Raw genomic sequence first — 20324 nt, forward strand, 5'->3', positions numbered from 1 at the left:
TCGATTACTCACCCCATGGATACTTTTTTGTTTTTGTCACATTCCTAAACCAATAATTTGAGGAGACTCTTTATCTCCATAGGGAACAAAGCAGGCTATTTGTGTCTTCTTAGAGACGCATTGCTGGCCATCAAATTATTGGCTCGGGAATGCGACAAAAACACGTTTTTTTAGGGGGGAACTATCCCTTTAACAGGGCCCAAATTAGGTTCTGAGGACCTTATCTGACACCGAGCTGTAGCATATGGAAACAAACCCTGTGAAATATGTTACACCACACACCATGGTACACTTAGTTCTTGTATAGTTGAAAAGAGCCAATTGTTTCAGCAGGGGTGACCTCTGTGGGAATTCAGCCACTAAACTCTGGCGGTGGTATAATGACATGATTTATCTTCTGTTAACAGAAACTCAGCATGAACCTGCAAATAATTGTATAAAGTATAAAGGTCAGTCAGTGAGACATAATATATGATTTGCCACCATATAGTGAAACAGAAAGAAAAAAAAGTCTAATAGCATATCATTTTACACTTTATTAACTTTAGGATTCATTAGCCTGTGTGGCCTCAAAAAATATCCCTGCATGGTTCACAGCCCCATTTTGGAGAAAACACCTATGGTTGCAAATTTAAAAGCCTCTGAATGTTCCGTCGAACGTCTTTTACTTTTAAAGAATGTCGTTCAGAGAGAGAATGATTATCAACAATCAGGCCTGAAAGTGAGACCACAGCATGAAAATCAATATGGCGTGCATCTGAGAGAAAATTGCGAAATCAATACTACAATCTGCTGGATGGAATGGAAATTTCTCATTATGTTTGTGTGATCAGAATATTTTCTTCCCCTGGTGAGCAATAACTTTACTAATAGATATTTTTTAATGGAACGCTATCTGGCAGAGTGGTAGCACATTTAACATTTATAGTAATCTATTAGAGGACGTCATTCCAGACGATATACAGCATATTGTGGTCAACTTGACATTATATTATACTGTTGCCTAAGGGGATTGACTGGGTTAAACTTGTGTTAAGTGCTACAGTAAGTTGAAGGACAAACCAAGGACTCCAAAGTGCTTCAGGCTATATACTGTAGCATCCAACTGTAGCTAATAGCCTAAGCTCTTTGTTCCCACATAAAGCATCAGTCATGATGCTTTGTATCTAAATTCAGTCACAGCTGTAAAGCCTCCCAACTCACTGAACGTAATAAGTCAAAAGACAAGTCAATATGTGCACTACCCAACGTGGTAGCACTTTATAATAAGGTGCCATTAATAAACACTTATTAACAGTTAATAAGATACTTAATAACTTGTTATTAACTCTAATAAGAACGTTATTAAACCTTAATAAACACATAATAAACTATATAATATGAATCTTATAAACATTAATAAACTACTTATAAGATAGTTATAAACCTTAATATATACTTACTACAGCTTAATAAAAGATTAATAAGAACGTTTTAACAACTTAATTAAACATTTATACGATGCTTAATTATACATTAATAAATAATGTATAAGTCATCTATAAACCTTATTATATGTTTATACATGTTAATAAATTAATAATAAGAAAGTCAAATAACCTTAATTAACACTTAACAAACTACATGAAAAGGTACCTTACTAACGGTTAATTAACAACTTATAATTAACCAATAAACCCTATTATATTTTAATACAGGTTAATAAACCATCTTAATTACTACCAATATTGTATCAACTATTCATAAGATACTTAATTAACAATTAATAATCTACTAATAAGATACTTGTTATATCATAATAAATATTTGTAAATGCATTATGAATACTATATAACAATATATACATTGTTAATTAGATACTTAATTAACAACTGTTGTAAGTGGAATAATATCGTATAAACAATAACAAGTCCTAAATAGATTTCTTATTAACATTGAGACAGTGCATTATTAACAATAATACATTCTTTATTGAGCATTCATTAACACGTTAATTAGGCATTTTGTGGGTACATGTTGTAAAGTGGGAACATGTCTTATAAACATCAACAAATCCTTAATAAAGTGTGTTATTAATGTTGAAACTGTTTTATTTACTTCAACAAATCGTTAATTAGGCATCTATTAACAATTACATTTTGTGGGTACCTGTTAAGTGGGAACACATCGGTCTTATTAACATCAACAAATCCCTAATAACATGTCTTATTAACATTGAACGTGTCTTATTAACATCAACAAATCCTTAATTAGTCATTCAATAACATGTTAATTAGCCATTTTGTTGGTACCTGTTGTAAAGTGGGAACATGTCTTATGAACATCAACAAATCCTTAATAAAGTGTCTTATTAACATTGAACGTGTATTATTAACATCAACAAATCGTTAATTAGTCATTCAATAACATGTTAATTAGGCATTTTGTGGGTACCTGTTGTAAAGTGGGAACATGTCATCAACACATCCTTAATAAAGTGTCTTATTAACATTGAACATGTATTATTAACATCAATAAATCGTTAATTAGGAATTCATTAACACGTTAAATAGGCATTTTGTGGGTACCTGTTGTAAAGTGGGAACATGTCTTATTAACATCAACAAATCCCTAATAAAGTGTCTTATTGACATTGAAAGTGTATTATTAACATCAACAAATCGTTAATTAGGCATTCATTAACACCTTAAATAGGCATTTTCAGCTACATGTTGCAAAGTGGGAACATGTCGGTAAAACATTTATCTTTCTTTTCACTTTAGGTAAATAAAAGGAGGTAATTCATTCTTAAATGAAGGCTGTGCACAAACAGAAGTAGTAATGTTTTGGGGCTAGCGATTCCTTTGCAGCTTATGTAATGTCATTCCAGTTTATGTACAACTTCTTCCTCCTCCTGCCATCGCTTGAAGACGAAGAGCTTGAGGAATTTGAGGCAAAGGTGGTCGAGTAGCTGGACTTTGATGGTGACTTGACAGAGGTTGGAGACTCATTTCTTGATGCTGTAAAAACAAAATGCAAAATGTACGTAAATAGGAGGTTAGGCATGTTAGACATGTTTTGTTCATAAAGTGGTTACAGTGCACTTATTGTAAATAATAATAACAATACATAAGTAAATAAAAAGGAGCAAGCACAGGTCTCCAATGTGATAGGCAAATGTGAAAAGGGTGCCATGTCATCGGCGGCCTGTCATGATTTGAGGCATTTTGTTCCAAAGATGTGTTTTGCTCAAATTGAGCTGCTGGTGGAGCTATAACAGGCCAATGTGAAAAGGGTGGCATTTGTTCCTTGACCTTTTGGGAATGTACGTGAATGTACAAGGCTTTTTTTTTTCAAAACAGACCAATCCTGCAAACTTTAGAAGCCAATCTAAGCCAACTAGGATGGAATATGAATTATCGGAAAGATCATTCTTGATCACTAGCCTATAGCGATACTCGGTACTGATTCCCGTGATTTCTGGAACAAATCTGAAGGAGTAATTAAAAAAAATTGTTTTACAAAAGTCAGCATCCTGGTGGCACTTTAAAAAGATGTGAAAAATGAAGGGCAAAGGTTTTTTTTGGGCTCTTGGGAGTGCGCATACAAAGTTTCCACTGATCGGTGGAGTTATTTGTAAAAACAGAAATCGGCCTGTTATAGCGCCACCATGAGGCTAATTTCAACATTTTTACAGGCATTTCTTCCTCTGCCTAATGGGAATGTGCGTGCAAAATGTCACTTAGATCGCACCCTGTGTTCAAGATTTGAGGCATTTCGTTCAAAAGGGAGCACATTTGCAAAAGCCAGTCAGGATGGAATTTGAAAAATCGGAAAGACCTGTTTTGTTTAAGGACTATAGAGATACCGTGTACCGATTTGTGTGATTTTTGGACAAAATTGTTAGAAGTACTGTCCAAAAATATGTTTTGGACATCCACTGTAAACAATGGAGCGATGGTCCCAAAATGAGTTCTGTTCAACCAATGAGTTCTTTAATCAATCCAGTTTCAGTAGCCCTCCTATTTAATCCTTTTTGGGATGTTGAAGTTATCATCTGCCCATTTGTCAATTTTGTCAAAAGAAATTGGTTGAATAGAACTCATATTTTGGGACCATCGCTCCAATGTTTACAATGGTTTGTAATGCAGGCTGCCACCATGTGTGGTCATGTGATCCAAGATGGCCGCAATGTGAACTAGAAGAAGTGCTCTTCCGAGCACAGGTCTCCACCAGGCCACGCGTCCTGGTGGTGCTATAATAGGCCAATGTAAAAAGGGTGGCATGTGTTCTTCACCAATCTTAGACCTTTCATGGCGCCACCATGAGGCGTATTTGAACATTTTGTAGTGAAATTTCTTCCTTGGCCTTTAGCGAATGTGCATACGCAATTTCATTACAATTGCACGCTGTGTTTGATTTAAGGCATTTTGTTCGAAACAGGTCAATCCTGCAAAGTTTGGAGGCCAATCTTAGCCAATCAGGATGGAATATTTAATATGGGACAGATTCGTCTTGATCATATGACTGTGGAGATACTGTGTACTGATTTGTGTTAATTTTGGGGTAAAATCAGAAGGAGTAATATCCAAAAATGTGTCTTACATAAGTAGGCCTCCTGGTGGCGCTATAAAAGGCTGATGTGAAAAATGTAAGGAAAGGGTTTTCCTTGGCCTATCGGGAGTGCGCTTACAAAGTTTGAAACTGATCGGTGGAGTTATAGGTAAAACCACAAATTGGCCTGTTATAGCGCCACCATGAGGCTGATTTCAAACATTTGAAGTGGCATTTCTTCCTCGGCCTAGTGGGAACGTGTGTGTGCGCGATTTCATGTTAATTGCACTCTGCGTTTGTGATTTGAGGCATTTTGTCCAAAATGGACCAATCTTACAAACTTTGAAAGCCAATATCAGCCAATCAGGATGGAATATGGAAAATCAGACAGATCTGTGTCGATCACATGACTGTAGAGATACTGTCTACCGATTTGCGTGATTTTTGGAAAAAATCTGTAGGAGTAGTGTACAGAAATGTGTTTTGCAAACATCGGCCTCTTGGTGGCGCTAGAACAGGGCTATTTGAAAAATGTGGGGCAGAGGTTCTGAATTGGCATCCAGGGAGTGTGTGTGTGCTCATTTGGCAGTGACCGGGCCAACGGCGCCGGAGATTAGCTGGTAACAAACTCAGAGGACGGACGCACGCACAGACGGACGGACGGACGGACGGACAGACAGACGGACGGACGGACAGGGGCGAAAACGTACTCTCCCCCTGCCTTCGGCTGGTGGAGACAATAAGGTCTATAACAAGCCCATGCAAAACATTGGGGCAGAGGTTCTGCTCTGGCACCCAGGGAATGTGCATGCTCAGTTTAGGCCTGGCAGAGACAAAGGGTTTGCAGAAATCTGCCTCCTGGTGGCACTATAACAGCAGAAGTTCACAGCATTTTTTCTTCTTCACCTTAATTTTTCATCGTCCTGCTGGATGGAAGTGCAGCAGGACCATTTCAGTAGTACATTTTGAAAATGAATATTAATAATAATAATTTATCCAGCAACAATTTCATGGACCCACTGCAGTATCTCCGGACCCCCTGCTAAAGACAGGGGTGTTGCACCAAATTCTGAGCCCTGGGTACAAGGATTCGGGCGGCTGCTAGCTGTGACTTAATAGACTAAGCCCTTATGCTCCCCCCACCTTTTTCTACCTTTGTATTTGATGTTATGCTTTTTCAGCTTTTGAAATTATCCTAGATAAAGTACTATGTTCTATCCGTCTGTCTTTCAATGTTATATGAGATACTTAAAGTGTGGTTCCTGTGGAAATAAGCCTCGGCTTTCTAGGATCTCCTTTTAGTTGACCTTGTACCAGTGATTTGTAAAACTCAAAATGTACAAAATCAATTATTCAAAATCACAATCGGTCACTTTACAAATGTCTTGAACTTAGAAATAACCCATAAATGTCCTATGGTCTTAAAAGTCCAATCCTAGTACCACTGTGTGTGGCAGTAAGTTGTGAGTATTTGTTAAGTTCACTAATTGTCCATCCAGGTAAGGGTTAAGACTGTCAACCATGAATTACAATTCTGTTCCGAAGAATGTTGACAGCCCTAGTATGAATCCAGAGTGATATGCCAATATCACTCAATCCAGTCCAAGTAAAAGACCTGACCTGTTAAACAAGGTCATTATAATCAAATTAGGATCACACTCTTTAAAAGTTTAGAAAATAAAAATAAAATGTTGTCTTCTTCTTAATTCAACTACTGAACGTGTGTTTACAATTATCAGAGTACATAATCAAAACAAAACTATTACTGTCAGAGTTAGTCAGTGGCTGCTACTGCAGTCACAAGCACAGTACAGTTCAACTCACCAAGTCAGACTTCAAACTAATCACAGGGTTCCAGGGATCACCAGGTTTCAAAAAGAATCAAAATACAGCTCTTCTGATCAACCAAACATATCTGTTCACATTCATCAAACTTGTTCTTTCTTAACTCAATCTGTAATCTGTTTGTTTCACATGCTTCTCTCTGCTTCCTTCTCATGTTCTCTCCAGAACATTCTGTGCTCTGCTGCATGCAATTAGCTGAATCACATCACCTGGGCTGGTGGTGTCTTCAAAGAGCAGTCAATTAATTGAGAGACCTCATTGGCCAATTGGTTCATTGGTTGTTCAGAGCACCTCACAGGGCTCTTAAAGGAACAGTACACTACAAGTAGAGGAATGTGAATCAGAATGAAAATAAAACCCATAGTATCTTTACTCTGTACAGTAGTAAAATAGTTTGACAAATCCTATTTAGTGTTCTTCTCTTAAGCTCTTTTTTTAGAGGTTTGTTCACTTTATTTTAACCTGGTTTATGAATCAAGTGCATTCATATTTAGATAAGTACTTGATTCAGTTGTCTATTTTGACCTGGGTTACAAATAGCAGATGTACAAGCTCATGTGCGAGCTTGTAGATCTGTTTTTTTTTTTTTTTTATCGTGAACATTTTTCATGGGGTCTTTAAATATTTCAAATTTCAAACATAAGTTTTTGCAAAACACATGTTTCTATGTCAGTGGTGCTCAAACGTTTCCATGTGAAGAACCCCCAAAATGATATGTATATGGCCACGGACCCCATCTCAAAATATTTAGTTCCAGGGACCCCCCAGAAGCAAAATTTGATCTAAAAATGTTACCTTAAAAAATATCCATATTCAAAGATTTCCACACATTTCATGACTTTTAAAAGAAAACAGATCTGCTGCGAGCTTGTACATCTGCTATTTGTAACCCAGGTCAAAATAGACAACTGAATCAAGTAATTATCTAAATATGAATGCACTTGATTCATAAACCAGGTTAAAATAAAGTGAACAAACCTCTAAAAAAAGAGCACTAAATAGGATTTGTCAAACTATTTTACTACTGTACAGAGTAAAGATACTATGGGTTTTATTTTCATTCTGATTCACATTTATCTACTTGTAGCGTACTGTTCCTTTAAGATCCCTGTGAGGTGCTCTGAACAACCAATGAACCAATTGGCCAATGAGGTCTCTCAATTAATTGACTGCTCTTTGAAGACACCACCAGCCCAGGTGATGTGATTCAGCTAATTGCATGCAGCAGAGCACAGAATGTTCTGGAGAGAGCAGGAGAAGGAAGCAGAGAGAAGCATGTGAAATAAACAGATTACAGATTGAGTTAAGAAAGAACAAGTTTGATGAATGTGAACAGATATGTTTGGTTGATCAGAAGAGCTATATTTTGATTCTTTTTGAAACCTGGTGATCCCTGGAACCCTGTGATGATTCTGTGATTAGTTTGAAGTCTGACTTGGTGAGTTGAACTGTACTGTGCTTGTGACTGCAGTAGCAGCCACTGACTAACTTTGACAGTAATAGTTTTGTTTTGATTATGTACTCTGATAATTGTAAACACACGTTCAGTAGTTGAATTAAGAAGAAGACAATGTTTTATTTTTATTTTCTAAACTTTTAAAGAGTGTGATCCTAATTTGATTATAATGACCCTGTTTTATAAACAGGTCAGGTCTTTTATAGTGTGGTACGATGTGTACTTCCGTAGGATTTTTGTGCCAAAATTGATTTTTTTTTGCAGAACTTGGTTCTATAGAGTCCAAACTATGAGAAAATGATGGGTGTATAATTTTCCGGACCCCCACCCCCTTTCTGGGGGTCATCTATTTTAGGACCTCCCACAACAGTACACCAGCCAGTTAATGTCCAATTTTCTTAATATTAGAGTTGTTTTGTAAGTTTTAAAACATTCTGAGTTCATTTATTACACTTTTGAAGCAGCCAGAATAACCTTTCTGACTTTTGGTTGGGGTCTTTCCTCACCTGGGACCCCCGGAATGACCCCTGTGCCTATCTCAGTAATCGTTCTGCTCCTGCTCCAGAACGATGTCATATTAGGACATAATTGAAGCATAAAAGTCTTTGTAGCTGGGCTCTGAAAACTAAAATGAGTAGTAGCAAATACCAGGGGTCTTCCACAGGGGGTTCGGGACCCCTAGGGGGTCCTCAGAGTTACTATAAAGTGTAATTCTAAGGATTTTTTTGCTAAAATGTATTGTTCTGCTGCTTTGGCTTTTATAGGGACCAAACTGTCAGGAAATGATGCGTATCACATTTTTCCGACCCCTGCCCCCTTTCTGGGGGGTCATCTATTTTAGGACCTCCCAGTACAGTACACCAGCCAGTTAATGTCCAATTTTCATAATATTAGAGTTGTTTTGTAGGATTTAAAACATTCTAAGTTCATATATTGCACTTTTGAAGCAGCCAGAATAACCTTTCTCTCCTCACCTGGGACCCCAGAATGACCCCTGTGCCTATCTCAGTACTCATTACAGTCATTGCTCTGTTTCTGCTCCAGAACAGTGTCAAATTAGATCATAATTAAAGCATAAAAGCTTTTGTAGCTGGGCTCTGACAACAAAGATTAGTAGCTAATACCAGGGGTCTTCCACAGGGGGTCCGAGACCCCCAGGGATCCTCAGAGTTACTACAGGGGGCCAGCCAAATCTCTGGTCACCCCAACCTCCCAGTCAGCCAAGACATTTGACTGGAAGCTCAGGGCAATTTGTCAGGTATCATTTATACTGCATTGTGATGTAGTTGGCATTGAGGATATGTGGTAGCAGTGCAGCTCCAAGTTCTTTGACTGAAATCCCATCCCATATGAGTTATCGCAGATGAAGGGTTGTTGGACCAAAGTGCTCCAATGACTCCAATGTTGATGGTTGTAAGTGCCTTGCCCAGCCCTGAGGCTCATAGGGCAGGAGCCTATGTCCTGTTTCTGTAGAGTGAGGCAGCTTGATGTACAAGTACCCCTGGACAGTGGACATAATAATAGTTTGTCACTGTCAGGAGTGACATCTGCCCACGTCATCCTTTCATCATTCACTCCCTATTTAAGTGAATTATCTTCATTAAGTTTCCAGTTCGGTTATTATTTGTATTTGCTTATAATATAATTGTAATTACCTTCTAAGAAGTTATCTTGGACCAAGATACTAACCAACTGGGAAAGAGTCGAGCTATATCTAATTTAGCTCTAAACCTCAGCAAACCCAACTACCAAATAGGATAAACCAAGGTTGCACCTGTGGATTACTATACCAAAACTAAACCCTAACAGAATAACCGAACTAAGAATTATCCGCAGCGACCTATGATGGCTTTCTTAAAGAGTTTAGCTTCTGACTCAGTAACAGGACCAACTTCCGGTACTCAAATCAAGACAGAGGGGGCGGAATCCAGGATTGACGCTCCTATCAAGACGGAGGGGCCGGATTCTGGATTGGTTCAAGACCGGCAATTCCTGTCGGAGTCCAAGGTTGAAACTACCATCACACCGATCAAGACAGAAGGAACAGGACCCAGGATTGATTCGGGGCCGGAAGCTTCACCTTCCTGCTCTCCTTCCTTCCGCTATTCCTCTTCGCGTGTGAAGGCCCGGGATGCTCTTGGTGAGCACCAAGCTTTGATCAATGACCTTGAGACCAGACTTGCTGTCCTTAAACGCAGAGAAGCGCTCATTTTGCAACTAGATCGAGTCAGTCAGGAACTGGCTTCTTTGCCGGCAATTGACGGTGATCTTGATGGTGTTCATGACATATTGCCTTCCCTTTCCTTGGAAGAATTTTTTCAGCCTTTGATGCTGAGGTCCCATTTTCAGAATCTTTAGTATGACCCAGCTGGGGATCGAACCCCAAGTTACCTCCCAGTCTCAGGAGGAATGGAACCCTTGCCAAGGTATGTTCCAGTTAGGTGTCTTGCCCTCCCTACTCCAAAGGCAATACTTGAGCTCATCAAATGTGCGCAAGCAATAACCTGCCATGCACTCCTCTCTGCAAATTATATGGTGGAAACTGTCAACTCTATCAGGCAGGACATTCAACATGACTGTGTAATGGACATGTTGTTCTACGTGGCCAAAGTAAGAAGTTGCAATACTTTCTTGTAATCCCTGCAGTAACACCTGTGAATTATAACTGTTATTGCGACCATAGGTCGCAAGTTTACTACAAAAACCGACACATCTTGTCTGTGTATCTCTGTCTATCTGTCTGTCTGAAGGTCACACCTGACACTGTGGTTCCACTGACACATCACTGTGACATCACAGGTTATATCACAGGTGACCTATTTAAATGTAAAAGTACATATAGGGGCATTCCCCAGAATTCCTGTTTATACCCATGAAGATCCCTGATGTCATCCATATATATCTCTGGCCAGATGGCCAAGACATGGCCCATATCTGTGTGGCTGGTTCAGATAGGGATCTCCATGTATGGGCATAAAAGGGATTGTATGTTGTGATGTCATGGGAACCACTCTAACATAATCCCTTTTATGCCCATATATGGAGATCCCTGATGTCATCAATATTAAGCCCATATCTAACAGGACTTCATATGAGAATGCCCATATATGGAGGAAGACAGCCCATATCTGTAGGGCTGGTTCAGAGAACTTCAGACAGGGATCTCCATGTATGGGCATAAAAGGGATGTACCATCAGTACATGGATCTCCATGGGTTCCAGGGGTCTCCATATATAGGTAACTGGTCCGATATACATCACTGGCCAGATAGCCAAGAATTGTCCATCTGTCCATAAACCATCAAGTACACTTCATAAACCAAGGAGAATAATATTCAAAAATAGTTAGCACATTGCAGAAATGGTTGCTGAAATAACCATTTGGCTGCCCCCCTGTAGTAACTCTGATGACATCTGGGGGTCCCGGACCCCCTGTGGAAGACCCCTGGTATTAGCTACAAATTTTTTGTTGTCAGAACCCAGATACAAAAGCTTTTATGCTTTAATTATGATCTAATTTGACACTGTTCTGGAGCAGAAACAGAGCAAGGACTGTAATGAGTACTGAGATAGGCACAGGGGTCATTCCGGGGGTCCCAGGTGAGGAGAGACCATAAACAAAAGTCAGAAAGGTTATTCTGGCTGCTTCAAAAGTGCAATATATGAACTTAGAATGTTTTAAATCCTACAAAACAACTCTAATATTATGAAAACTGGACATTAACTGGCTGGTGTACTGTTCTGGGAGGCCCTAAAATAGATGACCCCCCAGAAAGGGGGCAGGGGTCGGAAAAGTGTGATATGCATCATTTTCTGACAGTTTGGTCCCTATAAAAGCCAAAGCAGCAGAACAATACATTTTAGCAAAAAAATCCTTAGAATTACACTTTGTAGTAACTCTGAGGACCCCCTAGGGGTCCCGAACCCCCTGTGGAAGACCCCTGGTATTTGCTACTACTCATTTTAGTTTTCAGAGCCCAGCTACAAAGACTTTTATGCTTCAATTATGTCCTAATATGACATTGTTCTGGAGCAGGAGCAGAACGATTACTGAGATAGGCACAGGGGTCATTCCGGGGGCCCCAGGTGAGGAAAGACCCCAAACAAAAGTCAGAAAGGTTATTCTGGCTGCCTCAAAAGTGTAATAAATGAACTCAGAATGTTTTAAAACCTACAAAACAACTCTAATATTAAGACAATTTGACATTTTAACTGACTGGCATACTGTTCTGGGAGGTCCCAAACTAGATGACCCCCAGAAAGGGGGTGGGGGTCCGGAAAACTATACACCCATCATTTTCTCATAGTTTGGACTCTATAGAACCAAGTTCTGCAAAAAAATCAATTTTGGCACGAAAATCCTACGGGAGCTCTTTTTTGGACGCATCGTACCACACTATTACTTGGACTGGATTGAGTGATATTGGCATATCACTCTGGATTCCTACTAGGGCTGTCAACATTCTTCGGAACAAAATTGTAATTCATGGTTGACAGTCTTAACCCTTAACTGGATGGACAATTAGTGAACTTAACAAATACTCACAACTTACTGCCACACACAGTGGTACTAGGATTGGACTTTTAAGACCATAGGACATTTATGGGTTATTTCTAAGTTCAAGACATTTGTAAAGTGACCGATTGTGATTTTGAATACTTGATTTTGTACATTTTGAGTTTTACAAATCACTGGTACAAGGTCAACTAAAAGGAGATCCTAGAAAGCCGAGGCTTATTTCCACAGGAACCACACTTTAAGTATCTCATATAACATTGAAAGACAGACGGATAGAACATAGTACTTTATCTAGGATAATTTCCGAAAAAGCATAACATCAAATACAAAGGTAGAAAAAGGTGGGGGGAGCATAAGGGCTTAGTCTATTAAGTCACAGCTAGCAGCCGCCCGAATCCTTGTACCCAGGGCTCAGAATTTGGTGTGACACCCCTGTCCTCAGCAGGGGGTCCGGAGGTACTGCAGTGGGTCCATGAAATTGTTGCTGGATAAATTATTATTATTAATATTCATTTTCAAAATGTACTACTGAAATGGTCCTGCTGCACTTCCATCCAGCAGGACGATGAAAAATTAAGGTGAAGAAAAAATGCTGTGAACTTCTGCTGTTATAGTGCCACCAGGAGTTCAGATTTCTGCAAACCCTTTGTCTCTGCCAGGCCTAAACTGAGCATGCACATTCCCTGGGTGCCAGAGCAGAACCTCTGCCCCAATGTTTAGCATGGGCTTGTTATAGACCTTATTGTCTCCACCAGCCGAAGGCTGGTGGATCCCTGTTCTAGCGCCACCAAGAGGCCGATGTTGGCAAAAAACATTTCTGTACACTACTCCTACAGATTTTTTCCAAAAATCACGCAAATTGGTAGACAGTATCTCTACAGTCATGGGATCGACACAGATCTGTCTGATTTTCCATATTCCATCCTGATTGGCTGATATTGGCTTTCAAAGTTTGTAAGATTGGTCCATTTTGGACAAAATGCCTCAAATCACAAACGCAGAGTGCAATTAACATGAAATCGCACACACACATTCCCACTAGGCCGAGGAAGAAATGCCACTTCAAATGTTTGAAATCAGCCTCATGGTGGCGCTATAACAGGCCAATTCGTGGTTTTACCTATAACTCCACCGATCAGTTTCAAACTTTGTAAGCGCACTCCCGATAGGCCAAGGAAAAACCCTTTCCTTGCATTTTTCACATCAGCCTTTTATAGCGCCACCAGGAGGCCTACTTATGTAAGACACATTTTTGGATATTACTCCTTCAGATTTTACCCCAAAATTAACACAAATCAGTACACAGTATCTCCACAGTCATATGATCAAGACGGATCTGTCCCATATTAAATATTCAATCCTGATTGGCTAAGATTGGCCTCCAAACTTTGCTGGATTGACCCGTTTCGAACAAAATGCCTTAAATCAAACACAGCGTGCAATTGTAATGAAATTGCGCATGCACATTCGCTAAAGGCCAAGGAAGAAATGACACTACAAAATGTTCAAATAAGCCTCATGGTGGCGCCATGAAAGGTCTAAGATTGGTGAAGAACACATGCCACCCTTTTTACATTGGCCTATTATAGCACCACCAGGACGCGTGGCCTGGTGGAGACCTGTGCTCGGAAGAGCACTTCTTCTAGTTCACATTGCGGCCATCTTGGATCACATGACCACACATGGTGGCAGCCTGCATTACAAACCATTGTAAACAATGGAGCGATGGTCCCAAAATATGAGTTCTATTCAACCAATTTCTTTTGACAAAATTGACAAATTGGCAGATGATAACTTCAACATCCCCAAAAGGATTAAATAGGAGGGCTACTGAAACTGGATTGATTAAAGAACTCATTGGTTGAACAGAACTCATTTTGGGACCATCGCTCCATTGTTTACAGTGGATGTCCAAAAACACATTTTTGGACAGTACTTCTAACAATTTTGTCCAAAAATCACACAAATCGGTACACGGTATCTATAGTCCTTAAACGAAACAGGTCTTTCCGATTTTTCAAATTCCATCCTGACTGGCTTTTGCAAGTGTGCTCCCTTTTGAACTAAATGCCTCAAATCTTGAACACAGGGTGCGATCTAAGTGACATTTTGCACGCACATTCCCATTAGGCAGAGGAAGAAATGCCTGTAAAAATGTTGAAATCAGCCTCATGGTGGCGCTATAACAGGCCGATTTCTGTTTTTACAAATAACTCCACCGATCAGTGGAAACTTTGTATGCGCACTCCCAAGAGCCCAAAAAAAACCCTTTGCCCTTCAATTTTCACCAGGATGCTGACATTTGTAAAATATTTTTTTTTAATTACTCCTTCAGATTTGTTCCAGAAATCACGGGAATCAGTACCGAGTATCGCTATAGGCTAGTGATCAAGAATGATCTTTCCGATAATTCATATTCCATCCTAGTTGGCTTAGATTGGCTTCTAAAGTTTGCAGGATTGGTCTGTTTTGAAGAAAAAAAAAGCCTTGTACATTCACGTACATTCCCAAAAGGTCAAGGAACAAATGCCACCCTTTTCACATTGGCCTGTTATAGCTCCACCAGCAGCTCAATTTGAGCAAAACACATCTTTGGAACAAAATGCCTCAAATCATGACAGGCCGCCGATGACATGGCACCCTTTTCACATTTGCCTATCACATTGGAGACCTGTGCTTGCTCCTTTTTATTTACTTATGTATTGTTATTATTATTTACAATAAGTGCACTGTAACCACTTTATGAACAAAACATGTCTAACATGCCTAACCTCCTATTTACGTACATTTTGCATTTTGTTTTTACAGCATCAAGAAATGAGTCTCCAACCTCTGTCAAGTCACCATCAAAGTCCAGCTACTCGACCACCTTTGCCTCAAATTCCTCAAGCTCTTCGTCTTCAAGCGATGGCAGGAGGAGGAAGAAGTTGTACATAAACTGGAATGACATTACATAAGCTGCAAAGGAATCGCTAGCCCCAAAACATTACTACTTCTGTTTGTGCACAGCCTTCATTTAAGAATGAATTACCTCCTTTTATTTACCTAAAGTGAAAAGAAAGATAAATGTTTTACCGACATGTTCCCACTTTGCAACATGTAGCTGAAAATGCCTATTTAAGGTGTTAATGAATGCCTAATTAACGATTTGTTGATGTTAATAATACACTTTCAATGTCAATAAGACACTTTATTAGGGATTTGTTGATGTTAATAAGACATGTTCCCACTTTACAACAGGTACCCACAAAATGCCTATTTAACGTGTTAATGAATTCCTAATTAACGATTTATTGATGTTAATAATACATGTTCAATGTTAATAAGACACTTTATTAAGGATGTGTTGATGTTCATAAGACATGTACCCACTTTACAACAGGTACCCACAAAATGCCTAATTAACATGTTATTGAATGACTAATTAACGATTTGTTGATGTTAATAATACACGTTCAATGTTAATAAGACACTTTATTAAGGATTTGTTGATGTTCATAAGACATGTTCCCACTTTACAACAGGTACCAACAAAATGGCTAATTAACATGTTATTGAATGACTAATTAAGGATTTGTTGATGTTAATAAGACACGTTCAATGTTAATAAGACATGTTATTAGGGATTTGTTGATGTTAATAAGACCGACGTGTTCCCACTTAACAGGTACCCACAAAATGTAATTGTTAATAGATGCCTAATTAACGATTTGTTGAAGTAAATAAAACAGTTTCAACATTAATAACACACTTTATTAAGGATTTGTTGATGTTTATAAGACATGTTCCCACTTTACAACATGTACCCACAAAATGCCTAATTAACGTGTTAATGAATGCTCAATAAAGAATGTATTATTGTTAATAATGCACTGTCTCAATGTTAATAAGAAATCTATTTAGGACGTGTTATTGTTTATACGATATTATTCCACTTACAACAGTTGTTAATTAAGTATCTAATTAACAATGTATATATTGTTATATAGTATTCATAATGCATTTACAAATATTTATTATGATATAACAAGTATCTTATTAGTAGATTATTAATTGTTAATTAAGTATCTTATGAATAGTTGATACAATATTGGTAGTAATTAAGATGGTTTATTAACCTGTATTAAAATATAATAGGGTTTATTGGTTAATTATAAGTTGTTAATTAACCGTTAGTAAGGTACCTTTTCATGTAGTTTGTTAAGTGTTAATTAAGGTTATTTGACTTTCTTATTATTAATTTATTAACATGTATAAACATATAATAAGGTTTATAGATGACTTATACATTATTTATTAATGTATAATTAAGCATCGTATAAATGTTTAATTAAGTTGTTAAAACGTTCTTATTAATCTTTTATTAAGCTGTAGTAAGTATATATTAAGGTTTATAACTATCTTATAAGTAGTTTATTAACGTTTATAAGATTCATATTATATAGTTTATTATGTGTTTATTAAGGTTTAATAACGTTCTTATTAGAGTTAATAACACGTTATTAAGTATCTTATTAACTGTTAATAAGTGTTTATTAATGGCACCTTATTATAAAGTGCTACCCATAACATTTCTTTGAACCATTAAATGGTAGTCTACAAATAAATTAGGACTTCAACTATCAATTATCTTTGTAGCTTATTCTATGCGTAACTTTTTAGAAGTGCTTTGAATCTGGGCAAACATTATAATAATACAATATATATTTAAGGATAAGGATCCTAATTGAGCCTGATTAACCACTCAAGCCAATTTTATTCTTTGTTGTACAATGGTGCCTTACAAAAAAAGCGAAATTAGCCGATGTTGGCCTACAAGCTCACAGATCAGCTTCTTCTTTAAGCGCTTATTATATTTTTTACCTATAATCAATTCAATCGATTGGTTCGATTAACTATTGCAACCCTAAATTTAATATGAACTCGTTTATTTTTTCATTCGGCAAATCTGAAGCACGTGTCAAAAATTGTATTGCACATTTCAGAGCGGTGGATGAAAGGAAAAGACAGACAGACTTGGACAGCGTTTGGATTGGACTGAGCGGTCTGTGTGACTCACTCAGGTTGACACACTATGTCAAGCCTAATGGAGAATAAAAGCCCTGGAGGACCTGCTGCAGGGCTTTGACTGGCCGCCCTTTGAGGATCGACGCCGCTGTCATCAGAGAACGGAGGAGGAGGGCTGGAGGGGCTTGGGGAAGAGGAGTTGTCTGCGTGGTCACGGCCCACTCGGCCCAATCCGTGTGCACTGGGGCAGCGCTGTCTGTACGTGAGGGCAGTGGCAAATTCAAATTCCATGGGACACCGCGGTGCAGAGGACAGGTGCGTGTCGGGGAGGAGGCGGCAGCGTGTTGTGTTAGCCCAGAAAGCACAACAACAACTCTGCTTATTTTGAGACGTAGAAGGGGAAAATGGGGAGGGGGTTATTTTTTCCACATTTGCATTTGATTTTCTCCATTGAACCACTTTCCATGTGGCGTACCTGTGTATGAAAATTGATATTAACAACGTGGTCTTGATGCCACCTGTTGTAGATTGTCTGTTTTCAAGTAACAAAGTATATAGGGCTTAAACTTTAAGCAGTTTTCCTTCAATTTCCATTTGCATCTGGTTTCCGTCAATTTCCAATGGCAGCGGAAAAGTTTATCTAGTGAAAATAAAGTTTATCTAGTGAAAATAAAGTTTATCTAGTGAAAATAACGTTTCCCCAGAAGTACAGTGTGCTAACCACACTAATAATAACTAGAAATATGCAATTGGAAATTGCAAGTGTGGTTGCCGGCCGTGACTATATTCTGCAGCAAGCTAACTGTCATGTGAATCTCAACCAATACTCGAGCAGTGCATGCTAGCACCACTCCTCAAATGTTTTTCCTTCAATTTCCAATTGCATCTAGTTTCCATCAATTTCCAATGGCAGCGGAAAGGTTTATCTAGTGAAAAGAAAGTTTCCCCAGAACTAGAGTGTGTTGCCCTTCGGGCAACCACACTAACTAGAAATACACTCTGTCAAGGTGCCAACTTGCGCCTCACGCAGCGCTCAAGCAGGCCACACATGGCCTACTTGTGTGCAAGCAGAGCGCGCCACGAGGTGTGCGCTGTTGGTCTCATGTCCCTAATGTCTTCGCCCGTTAATGAAGACATTACCAAGAGCGCACATCATCACCAGGAATGCTGGTCCCTCATTGGCTGTAGGGGGACACCTACATTCATAGGCCTTCATACATTCCCAGAATCCCAACCGTTTCAGGGCTACAGTCTTCAAAAAACCCAGTCACCTACATACATACCCAGCCGATTACAGTACTTGTAAGTGCGCTCTGCTTGTGCAAGTAATTATAATCTATCGATTATACTCACCCCATGGAGACTTGAATATGAATTCAAGTCAAGACTCTTTGTGTCTCCATTGGGAACAAAGCAGGCTCTACGTGTCTCTGTAGGGAACCACTGCTGGTCATTACATTGTTGGCTTAAGGGCCATTTATAGTTACGTATGGTTGATTTTGTGTACGTTTGGGGGCGAGACAGTACGTACGGTAATTGCGTTGACATTCATACTACCGTACGGTCTCTGTGTAACAGGGTTCAATAAAGCCTATGTACATACTATATCCACTAGATGGCACCCAAATGCATCTTCCCAATGAGCAAATGCTACATGCTACATACATAGCGCCTACATTGTTGACAGAGAGGTTTATAGACACCCTTGGAGGATACACTCGGATTGAACGACACTAATCGGCGCTAGTCACCGCCGTCAAAACCAAAAAAATCGCGTGCACGGGAGTGGAGAGAGACGCATTCGAGAGAGCTCAGCTGATAGAGAGCACTGATTAGGCTGACATGCGGGTCTGCGTCCTCGCCGTCCTGGCCTGTTCACTGTTCAGCGTGTACTTGTGATTTTTTTTTTTTTTTTTTTTTACTTCCTCCTACGAAATGGATACAAGAAAAAAAGACGAAACATTTCTCCCTCTACTGCCCCCACGGTTGACACAAGTTCGCCACGGGTAGTTCATGTGTACGTACGTTCTTATCGGTTTTTATCCGTCGGGTTGAGTGTTGTCCGTAAGGTTACGGAGACAATCAATTACGTCCGGACGGCCGGAGGAACCGGATTAAATCACTCTCCCTTCCGTTTCTTGTGTATTCCTGCGGTCCTTAAGTACTACTATGCATGGTACTTTAGGGAATGTGACAAAAACAAAAAAGATATCCACAAAGTCTCCATGGGATAAGTAATCGATAGAAAAAAATACATTTTGAGGGTGAACTATATATTTCAGTCGATCGGAAGGGCATCTAGACTGCTGTACTGTTCAGTGAGGTGTTCAGGACACTGCCGAGAAGAGCAGAGCAGAGCTGGGGAAACTTTTGATTCCCATGAGCCACTATTACAGCCCCATACACAGACCACTAGAAAGACATCTGAAAAGGAGCCAGCAGAGAGATGATACTTGAGGAAGACATGCACAGACAAGAGTGACTTACAACGTGCAAGATGAGAGTAAATTGCAACATCAAAGGCACTTTACATGTACAGTATGAATTCATTTAAGTCAGGACAACTGAAATAAAATATTTTAATGAATATAAAATAGCCATACATTGATTTGGTTTTAGTGATGAATGGATCTGCTTTTATAGCCTACTTCTGAGGGAGCGCACTAATACATATCCAATAGGGAGCATTCCAAATACCCCCGCCATAGTACATAAAAGCGGATCCAAAACAACAGGTGGTGAAAGCGGGTTGGTGGAAGATGAACAGTGATAAAAGCAGCAGGACCCAGAACAGCAGCCAAGTGGCAGCAGCACAGACAGCAGTAAGCAGCAGGACAGACTACAGCAGGGGTCTACAACAGGGGGTCCGGGACCCCTATGGGGTCCTCAGAGTTACTACAGGGGTCCTCCAAATCTTTGTGTGATAGAAACTTTTTGTTTCTCCTTTTTTATATTAACCACTTG

Source organism: Nannobrachium achirus (genome assembly GCF_963921795.1).
Source record: "Nannobrachium achirus genome assembly, chromosome: 16".
NCBI classification, from domain to species: domain Eukaryota; kingdom Metazoa; phylum Chordata; class Actinopteri; order Myctophiformes; family Myctophidae; genus Nannobrachium; species Nannobrachium achirus.